Source organism: Gymnogyps californianus, chromosome 2 (assembly GCF_018139145.2).
Source record: "Gymnogyps californianus isolate 813 chromosome 2, ASM1813914v2, whole genome shotgun sequence".
Lineage (NCBI taxonomy): Eukaryota > Metazoa > Chordata > Aves > Accipitriformes > Cathartidae > Gymnogyps > Gymnogyps californianus.
Window position 1 is genome coordinate 75359751 of NC_059472.1, and position 15790 is coordinate 75375540.

Genomic DNA, 15790 nt, shown 5'->3' on the forward strand with positions numbered 1-15790 from the left:
ACTTGAAGCTTCAGTTCCTTTACAGAGCTCCTTGTCTTTGAAAAACATTTGAGGACATATTCTAAACATAACTGGTCTGTTTTAGTTACAATTTTTAACCCTGTACTATCGTCTGTGTCCATGAATTTCAGATAGTCGTTGCATGTTTTATGAGAATTATTTCCATTCGCTATATTCTTGTATATAGTTTCTGCTTTTCAATACTAATACATCTAATAATCATGTTATAAAGAGAATGTCTAGCCTATTGGATAGCCTAATCTATTTATTCACTAACTACTTATAAAATATTTTGTAGGGTATAGGATGAGAATACTCAATTTCTAATACTGAAAAAATTACTAAATACACTTTCATTTTGATAGTGAAATTAGAATTTTTTTTCTTGCAGGCAGGCAAAATACAACAATTTTAAGCTAAAATCTGCTGGATCACATTTGCACAGATTAAGAAGGTCATAGAAAACAATGTAAACTCACTGATATAGATTTAATGTATAATACACACTAAAGGTGTATGTAATAACTGAATGCTGTATATGTATTAGTGAGTAGTTACTGAAGCAGTTCACACCTGCTTGGAAAACTTAACAATTCAATATTCTAATAATTTAAAAAATAATTTAAATAGAAATTGTATGATTTACAGTTTCTCAAAATGTAAACAGGCTTTTTTTTCTTAAATAACTAAGCTAAAAAGGAAGACAGTTGGTGTTGAGAAGGAAGAAGGACTGATTGCTATATAGGATTTTCCAAACTAAATCTGGCAATTCATCCATCTTGTTCTGTAACCTGCCTAAAGTAGTTACTAGTACCTTGTAGAATACTCCTAGGGGAAGGAAAAAAAAAAAAAAGATCTCAGGACACAATCCATTAGCCAATGATGTACACTCAGTCAGATCCAGGGTGATGTTTTGCAAGTTTCACTTGCTGTTAAGGTGCCTCCCATTTTCAGTTTACCTAAACTGTGCAAACTAATTTAAGGTCTTTTATAATCTGTAAAAATGAGGTTAATCAAACAATACAGACTATTTCCATTTCAGATACATTTTCAATGACAGTCTTGCTAAGAATTCGTTTCAGTGGTTGTCTGCTATCAGTCATGGACCTAGTTTAGTGCTCACCTTGCCCAACCTAATGCTCAGCAATAGTTTGCTGGTTATTAATTACAACTCCACAATATAGCAGGTGCCCCATGCATCTCACCCCATTTATATTCTGGCAGGCTGGTGCACCTCATTCTCATATGCACACAGCACCAAAGCAATTACTGCTAAAAGCAGGTGTATTATTCATTGTGCTATGAAAAGTTCTCTTTCTGGTAGAAAGGTAATGAGTACTTGAAAAGACTAATGTTTAATAATATTCTGTTAACAGATCATCTGTTAGAAATAGTGATTAAAGGAAAGAGTGAATGCCAGATCCACATTTGGTACTCATTTGCATAGCTCTACTGAAATCAATAACCCTACATAGGAGTCTAAATATCCAAGTAAAAAGTGCTGACCTTTAAGACTGACTCTTTGATCTCTGACCATTGAGAAGCTTGCATGAGTTTTCATCTGTCTCTGAAAATACACTTGAATTTCCCCAAATGATAGTTAAAGATATTTTTTAAAAAACTAATTCTGAGAATGAGCCTGAATTACAGAGCTGAGACTTGGATGCAGATACAAAACTTCTAGAATAATCACCGTTCTTTGGATACCACATTTTGGAACGAGCAAGTCTTAGAGGAAAAAAAATGGATAACTAAGAAGTAGAGAGTATCTCATCTTAGATGAGACTTACTTCAAAGTTCAGGTAAATTTAGATACACAGCTTGATTCTCATCTACTTCTGTATCTGTAATGTAACACTGAAACCCTAGAGAGATTTAATTCATACCCTGATTTAGACCACAAGTTTCAGTAAGGTGCCCTGAGGTGTGACGACCTGACATTGCTCTATGTCCGTGCTTTGACTTTCATTTGAAGGGAGCATGGAGCAGGATGCAAAGGTAAAAACTGGACTCCAGTTCAGGAGCATATTGCCTGTATTCCAAAGGACCTACTTTTGAATTATCAAAATAGATGACTTGTTGTTTATGAGAGGCTTCCCTTTTGATAACTGACAAGTTAGATTCTCTTTATGAACATGCACAAGGATTTAAAAGGGGACACTTCTTGCTAGTATATCTCTGGAAACAGAAAAATGTGAAAGTAGCAAAACCTGTAATAAAAATAAAGGAAAATTCTGTGAAAAAATTTTAGCAGCAAGCAGAAAGATTATTCAATGAATGGCAGGAATAGTCACAAGCTGATAAAACAGCTAAAAATGGATAATTTAAAGTATTGTTTCAATTCCTAAAGGACTGTATTTAAATTCTTAGCTATATTCTTAGCTTTATTTTTGACTAGTGTATTCTAATGTGACCCTAGATTAAACCATAACGAAATGCTGGACAGGTTCCCAAATTTGCTATATTAAGTTCTAAATTGTGAGTACCTTGGAGACAATTTCAGAAATGTAAGACTGCACAAATATTTCTTGAAGAAAGGTTATTGCTGTGTTTTAAATGAAGCTGAGGAGGGAATTGTAAGTCCTGTGAATGGTTGATATACATTTACTTTCTTTTATCTGCAAATTTTCACTGATGTTTGTGATAGCTATGGAGGTGAGTAACAGTTTGTTTACCAGGGGTAACGTAAAGACTTCTACTTAGAAAAGCCTGTGTAGGAAAGTGAAAAAGGAATTCTTTCACCAATTTAAAACAGAAACATTTTCAAAGTTGACCATGTCCCTTCCTGCTCTAGTGAACATTTATACTCAAGAGGAAGGGCCTGAATTTTCCATTTTTCCTTCTTATTCTCTTAGCAGGGGGAATTTAAGAGACATAAATCATTTTTGTGTGCGTTTATGTAGCTTATTTGTCAATGCCATGGGACCTTAAGATGACATAAATCATTTTGTGGGTATTTATGCTGTTTATTGTTGAGAGTCCAGAATTTTGTAAAAGTTCTACTAGCGACCTTCAAACAGAATAGATTTACATGGCAGATTTTAGGGGAAATGCGAAGTAGCTGACAGTGTTTCTTCAGGCAGGAAATATAAACAAATACCCAAGCAAGTCCTGGGGATGCAAATGTTTTATAACATTGAATGGAATTACTCATGTGAGCAAAGTTATGCACATGCTGAAATGGCTAACAATGGGAACCTAATTTGTCAAGCCCTTACTTTTGCTGCAGTTCTGCCAACATATGCATGTAATTCAGTAATTTCCACATCTAACAGAGTCTGTTGAAGGAAAGCTCCCCATCTTGTTCAGTGGGAGGAGGACAAGTCCCAAGAGTACTCATTTGGCATACTTGAAAGTCTACTGTTTTCATACATAGCCATGAAAAAAAGAATTTCTTGGTTACACAGGAAAAAAAGAGCAACAATTTTCATATATTCATCTGTGGACTTACACATTTTCTTCTTCTAAGGTGTGCTGGTTTTGGCTGGGATAGAGTTAATTTTCTTCATAGTAGCTAGTATGGGCTATGTTTTGGATTTGCGCTGGAAACAGTGTTGATAATACAGGGATGTTGTAGTTATTGCTGAGCAGTGCTTACACAGAGTCAAGGCCTTTTCTGCTTCTCACCCCACCCCACCAGCGAGGAGGCTGGGGGTGCACAAGAACCTGGGAGGGGACACAGCTGGGACAGCTGACCCCAACTGACCAAAGGGATATTCCATACCATAGGACGTCATGCTCAGCAGGTAAAGCTGGGGAAAGAAGAAGGAAGGGGGGGACGTTCAGAGTGATGGCATTTGTCTTCCCAAGTAACCGTTACGCATGATGGAGCCCTGCTTTCCTGGAGATGGCTGAACACCTGCCTGCCGATGGGAAGTAGTGAATGAATTCCTTGTTTTGCTCTGCTTGTGTGCGCAGCTTTTGCTTTACCTGTTAAACTGTCTTTATGTCAACCCACGAGTTTTCTTACTTTTACCCTTCCGATTCTTTCCCCCATCCTTTCTGGGGGAGAGTGAGCGAGCAGCTGTGTGGTGCTTAGTGGCCAGCTGGGGTTAAACCACAACATAAGGCAAGCCTTAACTTCTCATTTCCTTCAAACATATCTACAAGGGAACATGACCCCTAGAAACAGAAAGAAACACAGAGAAAGAAATATGTATAAGTGCATTTCTCCAAATTAGCATGAATTTTGGTTTAAATTGCCATGTATTTCCAGGGGTTTCGCTCTGTTGAAAATTTTTTAAACACCAGACAGCTTTGTCGAAAAATAATTCAAAAGTTTTCTGAGGTAGGCACCCAGTCTTAAATATACCTCAGGCAACATCTGAGTTTGCATCAAAGCTGGAAATTAAGAAACAATTTAAATAATTATTTTTAAATCAATATGAGCTCATTTCATAAATTTTTGCAGATCTCATAATTTTTCACAAATATTTGCTAATGGTTCATAATACTTTAAAAAATTTGGAAGAGGAATATCTGATAACAGATTGGTGATTATCAGATGTGTATTATTTGATTAACATTATTCAATTTCCTTCCATCAAACCCACGTAAAATTCACATTCAGATGAGTCTAGCAACTTTTTGGCCTGGGAAGCAGATTATACTACTGTTGGATTCAGGCTGACATCTGTTAAGAGTTCCTCAGTTCTGCATCGCTAAGCAAAGGCTGAAGTGTTCAGTGTTTCCCCAAAGAAGGTTCTTCCTTATCTTGTTGCCAGCCTGCAGGACTGTTATGGGAAAGTATCAGAAGTGTGTTAAAAAGAAATACAGCTGTCAGAAGTGACAGAGGAGAGAAAGAAAGAAAGAGAGAAAACTTTGCAATGCTTTGAAGGAAAAGGAAGCAAGCATAAGAAATAAAGGCTTTATAAGAAAATGTGATGGAGAACAGAAAAGAATAACACAGAAGCAAAGACAAATCAAGCTATAACATAGGAACGGTTCTTCTTAGTTTTCCTTTATGTTTAAGCTAAAAAAATGTGTTCTGTGAAACTGAGTCAAGATTGAGCCCCAAGGTGGGGATACTTCTGAGTCGTGTAATTACAGTTTGATGAAAAAAAATCTTATGCTTAGGTGGTTTGGCAAGGCCATGGTGCTTTTCAGTTCCTCAGTTCCCTCTTAATTCATTGCAACTCTGAACACTTAGAAAGTGAGATTATTAATCTGCACACCAACAAGTGACTGTGTCCATGACTGAATTACTGAGCTTATGAATCTTGGACAGTTATTTTTCTTCGTTCATTACATATAAATATTCAGATTTAAGGATGGCTGACAATACCAACCTTCTGGACTTTCTGTCTACTCTTTACCAAACTTTGATCATACTTTAGCAGCTCCCCTGTGCAGCCATTTAAGAAGATCTCTTCTGCAGTTTACAGACAATTTGACCAAAAGCCTTATTTAGCTTCCTAGAAACTGAGAGCAGCCTTCATCCGTGGAAAGCAGCAGATGGGAAGTAAGTTGGCTGCCAGTTGCCAGGGAGAGCTAAAGAGATATATAGCTCCTGAGTGTAATTTACTGAAGACAACTCTCAACGGTTTACACTAAAATTCTTTGTTTAACCACAATTAATGCTGAAACCACAGCTTTCACATGGCTGGGTTCTGCAGCAGCTATTAACATTATTATTCCAAAACACCAAGGGAGTAACACAGTGCTCTGTAAGGAATGATGCATCTTTCTTATAGTCTGTAATTCTAGCATTTCAAGATACTAGAGATCCCATTCAGGTACCTTAATGGTGAGGGCAGGTTTTCAACAACTCTCAGCGGGAGTTGCGGGTTGCTGACAGAGCCACTGAAAATCCAGCAAACTTTGTGTAGGTATTCGACAGAAAATCAGCTACTTTGAAGAATTGCCATTAAATTTCAAATCCTGAATTTCTCCAAAACGTTTGGACTTATTATACAAGCAGAAAGTTTGAAAATCCAAGGTGAAATACAGTCACAAGTGTTGCATGCCCTGGCTCTGAGATGGGTGGAGAGTATCTGAGTTTGACCTTTTTCTGCCATGATTCAAGCACCAGGTTCAGACACATGGCAGCTGGAGGATCCCTAGAAAGAAAAGATGCTAAGGACTTTGCTCAAGGCCACAGAGGAAAACTCAGTGTAACAATCTGGAACAAGAAACATCTATCTATTAAAAAAAAAAGGAGACCTAACTGTCCCTTCGCCTGTCCCTTTCTGCGTCACCAGAGGCCATCTGTGACATAAGGCAGATGCTTTTACACCCACTGAGAAGGTCAGATGCAGCAGAGTAATGAATAATACGTTATTTTCTTTTATAAAGAACCATACTCCACCAAAGCATTTAAAAAGACTGTTTGATTAGTGTTCATAACAGCCCTGTGAATTAGACAAGAAAGTAATACCATAATCGTTACTTGACATGTGCTAAATGATTTGCTCTGTGCCACAGTGGGGAAGTCTGTATCAGGATTAGGGGGAAAAAAGCATGTCTTCCCTGCTTTGCTCTTTCTAGCCTTCTATTCAGTTCATTAGATGAAGCAATGCTAACTTTTGATGTCCTTCAACTTTGTAAACCTCATCAGACAATGGAACTCTTCCAAATCCAGCCTGAATACTCAGACAGAAATGAACATTAATCAAGAGCAAGGAATCTTTGTATCGACTTGTAAAGACTCTGAATTCAGCTCTTTGAGAGAACTGTTCCCCACAGTAGCTAAGATTATGACCACATGGTGTAGCCCAACGAGCGTCATAAACTAGTAAGCAAAAGGCTGCTGCAGAAGAAGTGCAGGGAGCAGTCCTGCCTACACTCCCTTTGAGGGGCTTTTTCTTCCTGATATCAGTAATTTCTTTAAAATCTTCATCTCCCATAGTTTTTTTTCTCACTTTTTTCCTTTGCTGCAAAGGACTTCTAATAGCACTGCAGTTATAAGTTCTTCTTTTCTCATTTGTCTTTCAAAGCTTTGTCTTCTGTAGCCCACTTGGTGTATATTTCATTACACTTTTGTGTACTGAAATCAAGCAATGATGGGTCACAGAAAGTTAATAAAATACTACATTGCCTGCTTTTCACAAGGATGATGTGTGGCATATTCATTGAGGAGCAACATAAGCTTTAAATGTCAGCATTGACTATTTGTAAGAAATAGGTTGCAATGGTGGCGTAGATTTTTTTTTTTTTTAACTCAGATGAGGATTGTTAGGTTTTTTTCCTCCCTTCCCTGCCAGTTCACGGCACTGTTTCCTGTATAATCATCAACTTCCAATGAAAGCCTGTGCACAGTATAGCATAGCAATGCTTGCACCAGCTCCAAATGAACAGACTAGTCCACTGCTTTACAATTAATTGATTTTTCTTCCCCGAACTTTAGCTAAAGGGGGGAGAATATTTTCTTCACATTAGGACATTATACAGAAAGGAATCCATGCACAACTTTTAACCACAATTCACTAAGCTTCTGTTTAAAGGTTCTTTGTCCCTACAAAACTAGATCACATCTCTTTAAGGGAGTATGTCAAAAAGCACGCAGATGTACTCTAAGAAGATCCTTCTGCAGCTGTCCCCAAACTTAAATCATAAAGGAAAGCTACTAGCAAAGAGAAACTAATGAAACTCTAATACACCTTTCTCTGCTTTCATTTCTTTCTGAGCTCTTGAATCTCTTCAGAATAAGTTAGAGTCTACTGGAGGAGGATAGCTGAGTCAGATCAGTCTGTACTTCAGTAAGAACCAATTAGCACCTCATCACAGCACAAAACTCACAGCCTAAAAGGTGCTTTGCACCCTATCTGGGGATGCTGTACACTTCACTGCCAGCCTGTGCTTCCCAATCAGAAACTCTGCTCTAAAAATGTCAAGACATTCTGTTACAAGGTACGGCTTTATGTCTGAAGTCTAATATCCATTAGTCCTAACTTATTCTGCCTCTGTTCTCCAGGGAAAAAAAGAGCTTTATCTCTGCAAGCCATCTGGATCTGTCAGCCAAAATAGTTCCCTTTACTCAGTCCATGGAGATCTGTATGCATTAACGGAGTATGTATACTTCTATACTTACAGTTCCCACACAAATGTTTCTAAAGCTAAGATTTTAGAGAGAAATATCTCAACTGTTTCTCAAATTGTGGTCACGAGGGAGCTGTGGAAGGGCTCTAAGGAAGTAAAAAGTTCTTATGTTAACCAATGTCAGAGACAAATAAATATTTCAGCTAGATCTCTTGGAGGAACTGTGTTGCTGTCAGCAATTAAAGGTATTTAGTTGTTCGCTGGCTCTCAAAAAACACTTGCATCCAGGAATTATACACCTTACAAATCAGGGGAAATGAGCTGCAGTGAACTGTTTCCTGATTACCGTAGACTGCTGTAGCAGTGAAAGGACTGGTGATAGACCCTCAAAGAAGTTACGTTTATAGGGAAAAGAAAACGAAGAAGCAAGAGAAAGAAGAAAAGGGAAAAAGAAAAGGAAAAAAGAAAGAGAAGCGTTTTTTTGTTGTTAGAAAAAGAAGAAATTATACCATTTTACAATGCCAACTGGTATTTTAGATGAGTGGTAATAAAAGAACAAGATCAAGTTGAAGCAAACTTTGGGGACCAACATTTCCACATACACAAGTCACTTCTGTGAGAACTCAGCAGCCATTTAGGTTTCTGTGTAAAAGAAACTGAAAATAAAACCAAGAAGCAGAAGTAAACCCCTTATTATTCAACACTCTCAGATCCTTTGTAGAGCAAATCACTGCAACCTCTGTGTGCATCAAACTGGTAAACTTATCATCCATTCTGTGATACATTAACCCATTCTTCATTACCAAATGAGATGCAAAATTATGATAAATGGCTTCATCAGCTATATTCAGTATAAAATCCTATTTCTACATTTCTCTTATTTTTCCTTTTTTATTCCTTCATTCTGCTCAGAGACAGATTTTTTTTTTTTTTTCTATTTGAGGTGAGGAAAGTTGGACAAGTAGTTAAGAGAATGGCATATAAACGTCACGGTCTCTGTCATATTTGTTTCCTGTTCAAGTGAAAGAGTGTCAATTACTGAGCTGCAAGAGCATTCACTCTTCTTCTCTCTCCTTTCAACATGACTATAAAAAGAAGATGTCTTTGATTGGTTTCTTCACTGTGTTTTTTACAGATAAGTTTCCTAGGACCCCTGATCTAAATTTGAAACTTTATGACAACATGAATTTTCCTGCTTCATCTCACACTTTCGTAGATATAATAAGGGTCATTTTTCTCATACTCAGGAACGATTTTGATTATGATTTCTAGTAAGGCTCAGGCAAAAAATCACGGATCAGAAGGGGAAAAAATTATTGTAAAATTGAGTTAGACACCCTAGGATAAAACCGTATATGAACAAAGAGGATTCTGTGCCCTCATTGTTTTTTGAGATTTGTAAGCATGCAAGTTTCACTGTAACCATGAAAAGCAGAACTTCATTAAAGAAAAATGAAATTTTCCATTTAGCATATAAATTCTACAGGCTGCACCATCAAGCAAAGCAAACAGGACTTTCATAGTACAGCTGGATTAGTCAACGATTTAATTCCAAATACACCATCACAGGGGAAAGAAATCAGAATTCTATCGTTTCAGTTATTTTTGCAAAATTTCTGATACATTTAGCTTCTCTCTTACCTCTTCCCACATCAAAACCTTTCAATTTTTTACCGTTTCAATGGGAGCTGAATGTCATAGACAAGAACATACTGACTCAAATAAGTGTACATTGCTTGTGAAAATTACTTCATTATAAACAGTTTAATTACTCAATGATTGTGTCTTTTTAAGATGTTTTTGCACATCCTTTTAGGACAAAACATTCACTATTTATACTTGTGTTACCATGAATGATTTATATTTCATAATCTTAGAGGACTACACAGCAACAATATGTTAGACACTGTCCTTGACCTAAAAGTCAAAGATAGATCTTTGATCTAAAAGTAAAAGATAGAGCAACCTGCCAGCATCTTAACTAATCTTTGCCTTGAAATATCTGTATATGTAAATATTTACCTTTACAGTATTGTATGTCATTGATGAAAGTAAGAATCAAATATTATGAAATTGTTCTTCCAACAACCTAAACATTTTCATTCATTCCTAAGACATCCTAACTCTCTCAGATAAATTATTTTCAAAAAGAATCTGCTTTTGTCTCCAAAACTGCAAATAAATACATCAGGGAGTTGGTAATTGCCTTTAAAAACAATGTTCTAGCTGTACAGTATAATGACTAGGGTGATAGCAGTTCATCATAGATGTTTCATCATCATCATGTTTCATAGAAACTGGGGAAATCTTCTGCTGTAGCATAATGGCATGTCAAATTTCTAACCTAACAAGCATAATGGTGCGTCAAATTTCTAACCTCCAAAAAGGGGAAAAAATATCTTTTGTGCTGCCACAGAACTGTTATAATGAGATCATCTGACTTTCCAAAATATTTAAAGATGTTTATTTTTAAAAAAATAATTAACTACCAGGAAAAAATATTATTTGGTAGTAATTACAAGAGTAGCCTACACTTTCCTAAAAAAACCTCAATTATCAAATAACTCTTAACCATGTCTCTGAAATAACAATGCCATATTTCGCCCATTGAGTAATAATTATCATTGTGATTTTATTCTAGTCTTCTGTTAAAATAAATAGAAAAAAACCTGTGTGAGACCAAGGCAGAGGCAGAGCCGTACAACGAGTCCAACAGCACAAATTATGTTTTATTTCTCTTTCCATGTCAAAAGAAAAGCTTCCTCCTAGAGCAAATTATAACCTTTTTGGTTTACTGAAAAATGGATATCTGGTGAAGAAACTCAACTCCAATTGTGGAGGCAGAAGTTTCCAAAAAAAAATCAGTTTCATTTTCCCAATTTGTTAGTTTGTCGGGTTTCTTTTGCTTCTCCACATAAAATTTCTTAATAAAAAAAAAAATCATGATGAGTCTCTGAGCTGTCCAAATTTTATTTCAAAGAACTCTACAACTCTACAATTCTTGGAATGGTTCCAAGTAGGATTAAGTTTATGCAAAATTAAAGGCTGCTATTTCTTTTATTATACAGATTAAAATCACTAATAAACCCAGGTTAATAATTACTGCTACCTCATTTGACTTCGGAAGATCAAGAAATTATTAAAAAAAAGAAAAAAGAAAAAAGGAAAAAGCACAGCAACAAACCTCCTAGCCAGCATGTATTTTGAAAAAAAACCATTTCTCTAAGTCCTTGTCTTTGCTCAGTTAGAAGTCTGTAGCACACTTTATGAATCAAATACCATTGATTTGGTATTTGACAAGGTTCATTTTCTTTAAGGTCTTTAATTTAACATGATATATTTGTAGAAATTAATATGGAAGGATCTACCATTTTTGAACTGTTAAAGTAGTTGCTTGGAAACCTTAGATGATGGTTAGAACCATCAGTGTTAAAAATAATTAGGCCACAGAACACCAGTTTCTTGCCTCCTTAACTTTTCCCCCTCTTCTCTTATCTTTTCTTGCTTCCCTACATACTCTTTTCCCAAAGCCCTAGTTATTTCTCACCTTTAAATTTTCCTTAGTCCCACTAAGTGCAAGACAAGCCACTAATAATTTTTTTCTACCGTTTAAACTTTCCCTCCTCTAGTTTTTTCTTTCTAAGCAGAACAGTTCCAGCCCTTAGTTTTTTGAAGGATCATGCAAAGCTCTTTTCATTAAAATAAATTATTCTGATTTCCTGAAAGTTTTGTTCCTGTGAAATCACACTGCTTTTGTGGTTTAAAAATATTCAAGAATGAGCAGCAATAAACTACAAATGAAATGTTATGCAAATTATGCTAAGATTAAGGTGGGTTTTTGCATATTTAATTGGCACTAACTGAATGAAATACGTGCAAATTTTGAAATCTTCCTTTTCTTCTGGTGGAACAACTGGGATCTACATGAAACCAGGTTCCAAAGTGAAGATATGTATAAATCAAGTATTTATGGTGTTTCAAATCTGGTTCATGATTTTCTCTTAGTTTTTACAGTTGTCCCTCATTAAACAATTATGTTTCCTCATTCATACATTATCTTATACATGACAGATTTTTCCAAGGGATCTCTGTCGTGATCTACTTTCACTAAAAAGCTCTAGAGTTATGAGCAAGGAACAGACTCTTATTCTGCACAGAACATGTTAAAGGTCTGCCACCCAAGCCCAAATGCAAGCTTTTAAATGCATGCCAGTGATATCAACTCATTCTGTGGCTAATGCAGTATCACCCCACCATGGTTCCTTAGTGACAGCCCTTTTACTATTTATCACCACAGCCAAATCCAGGGCTGGGGGTAGGTAACATGACTGTTCTTTGTGCAATGCCTGTAACCATCGTTAGGGTTGATCCACATCACCTTTGAAATACCCCAGACAAAATGTCGCAGGCAAAATGACAGAATATCCCAGGCCATGTGTCCGAGTCTTTGATAACACCTGCTTTCCAATACTTCTGCTACAGGACCCTTATTCTGTATTTCGTGCCTTTCCCTACTCTTTCCCCACTTTTTCCCCACCCCCCATTTTTGAATGATAAAACAGAAAGAGAGAAAAAGAACTTATATGGCCCCAGTGCCCTGAAGAATTAATCCACAAAATAAAATATAAATGCCTGCTTACTCTTCCAAAAGAAAACTTTATCAAACATAAGACAATTACAGATGTTCACAGTATGCACAGCTTTAACTCCCCCACCCATTTTTTTTTTAATTTCAGAATTTTTTCTCTCAAAAGATCACCATGTTAGCCAGGGGACAAATTCCTCTTCACTCCCATCCAAGAATAATGGGTAATTTCACCCAGAAAAACCACAATCTTTTTTCTCACCAAAGACTCCTGAGATTCTAGGTGAACTGCTTTTTACTATCTTTCATTTTCCTTAGTTTTCTGAGCTAACTCTAACACTTTTAACTAGAAATGCATGAAGCAGTTATAACACTGTTGGCAGTTTCAAAACGCAAACACACAGTGCTGTAAAAAAAGGGAAAAGATCATTGGTGAATGTGGGCACGTTTTTCCATCTTTAATACATTTGGAGCCATAACATTCCTGTGGGAAGACTAGCAAATCCTGGGCCAGTCTGTCATCAATTTGGATCCAGCTATGAAGACAGAAAAGCAGTGGCAAATCACAAATCCCAACAGATCTACAACCTGGAATGACATATATCAGACTTTTGTGAGTTGTATATCTCATTTCTCCATAGCATGCTCATTTGCAGCCAATGAAGTCTGCATGTTGAGATGAGAACAAGTTTTATGTCACCAACATCACATTCATTACATGTTTTCTGAATTGGGATGGGTAAAAAAAAAATAATTTTCTTTATAAAGCAGAGGCTGAACCAGTCTAATCAATGGCTATGTTGTCATACACTATAAAACTTGGCTGATGACATACATGCTTCCCTTTGTGCTATAAACTACCTTTAACAACTTTATCTTTCATACGCATTATGTGTGCAAGAAAGAAGAACGATGGCAAGAATTAATAGTAGCCAACATTTTCTTTAAAAATGTATAACTGTGGTTCATTCCACTAAGTCAGTACCTAGTTCCTCCCAAAACTACTGATGCCATAAGTTACCTGTCTTTGTACAGAATTGGCTGAGAAGAAATTAGTGTAATAAATTGTATGATTGCATTGATATCACAAACTCTATAGTAAAGTTGTATTATTTTCACCAGACTTCATGTCCATCAACACTTAAAATGCTTTTTCATATTCTTCCTCCAACTCAGAATGTAATTTTTCATTCCCTTAATGCTGTTTGTTTTCCTGTTTCATCATCTAATTTGTACACAGCATATACTTAAACCTCTCAGTTATACAGTAGCTCCTAATAGCACACTGCAGCATATGAGATCTTAGTAGAATACACTTATCCCAGAAATGTATCGCTATGAAATATTTTTTGTGTATATAGAAAAGTTTATGGCCTATTTGTAAATTCTATATGCAAATGCATGAAAATTATTAAAATTAAGGGGACCACAGTTCTATTTTTTTTTAATTTTTAAATCATAATTCATAGGGATTGCTTTTGCCTGAAAAATTAAAATCTCAGCAATATGACATTTTCATTAAGGGTGTTTAACTTCTGAAAGAACTTTTTTAGCTTTTCCTCTCTCAAAGAAAGAAATAACTGAAATAAAATATTTATTCAGCCAGAAACAGAAATATTTTTGTTTGGAAATGAAAGTTTGTGCAGTCTGCCTTTGTGTGTTTCTTTTAGTCTTGTTAAACATAACTCTGAAAACTACTGCCAGCAGGCATTAAAAACTATGGAATACAATAAATCAAGAGTATAACAGTGGTCTCACAGCTTGAACATGGAAAATTATGTCATCCAGATAATGTAAATAGATTGAAAATAGCACCAGACTCAAGGAAGATCACTGCAGGATAGTAGTTATCATTTTAAAGGGCAGAGATGCATTATTTCTGCTGGAGGCAAGAATCTGAAAGCGATCTGTCAATACCAAGGAACACATAAGAAAGATTGTTATTTCTTCCCTCTATCAAAAAGCTGGCTGAAACAATTGTCACTGAACTGGTAACAAATTGTCCTGCAGGACATGTCACAGTGGGGTTTGGTCTTTGGACCTCTGCTTCGAAAAATATAAGATTTTAATATGAGAAAAATTCTGTGGGTAAAAATGAAGAGGCCCTTGCTACGTTTTCATACAGAAGAAACCACTCTCACTCTTACAGGAGTATGCAGCATATAAACCCATATTTAATCTAATCTAATACCAAGAAATTAGTATTGTGACTGTACTAAAATTAAACCAATTCTTTCTGATGCTTTACCATTAAAATCACTCAAGTTATCATATTCCCATAAAATTATTTTCTTTTTTTTTTTTTTTTTCCAATGGAAAACCCCTTTGAGCAGCTCTGTGGCTGAGCAGCTATTTATAGAAAAGGTCTACTCAGAATGATTGGGACTGTTTGCAGTTATCAAATCATTGTAGAATATTCCAGAAGTCGTTGCTAATGTATAAAAGGTAAGAGAAATTGGTTGATTTAAAATAGAGCAATAATACAGGTTTTTATAAGAACTATGTGACATATATACGTATATATCCACATACATATGTTAGTCTGCAAGGTTATGAGTTAGAATACTTGCATAAAAAAATGATAGTGAAAGCAGCAACAAACTTATGCCTGTCATCAAGTCTGTTAATGTAATAAATACACTGTAGTCAAACTCTGGTTCATAAGTTTCTCTGAAGATATGATTGCTTCAGAGCTGAAAGTGAGGTCTATGCTATAGAGTATTTAGAAAAGATAGGCAGAACAGAAAATGGGAAGGTGACGAAGAAAATTATAATTAGGCACCTCTGTCCGTGTGGTTACAATAGGACAATATGTTTCCTTTGTGCATGAAGGGATGTTTCTTTTAAGACAAAGAAAAATTTTATATTATCCTTAGTAAGAAAGAGAGGTCTTGGGTCTCTTGCTGCAACATATACGTATGTATTTCAGATAATTCAGACCATTCTTTCAAAGGATGTTAAATTTTTCTTATTTATGTGATGTGACAAGTGGTGAGTCATTCTAGCATTAATGGAGAGGAGAATCAATCCCACATTTAAAAAATTTCTTGCATGGACATCTCCTTTACAACCAAAGACTACATTTGGATGTATTGAATTTAAGTCCATGTAATTCTGTTAACATATTCTGCACTTCTATTTAAAAACAGGTACTTAGGAAAAAAAGAAGCTGACTGTTTTTGTTTGGTTTGGGCTTTTTATTAAAGGTGTTTGGGAAGCACAGACCAA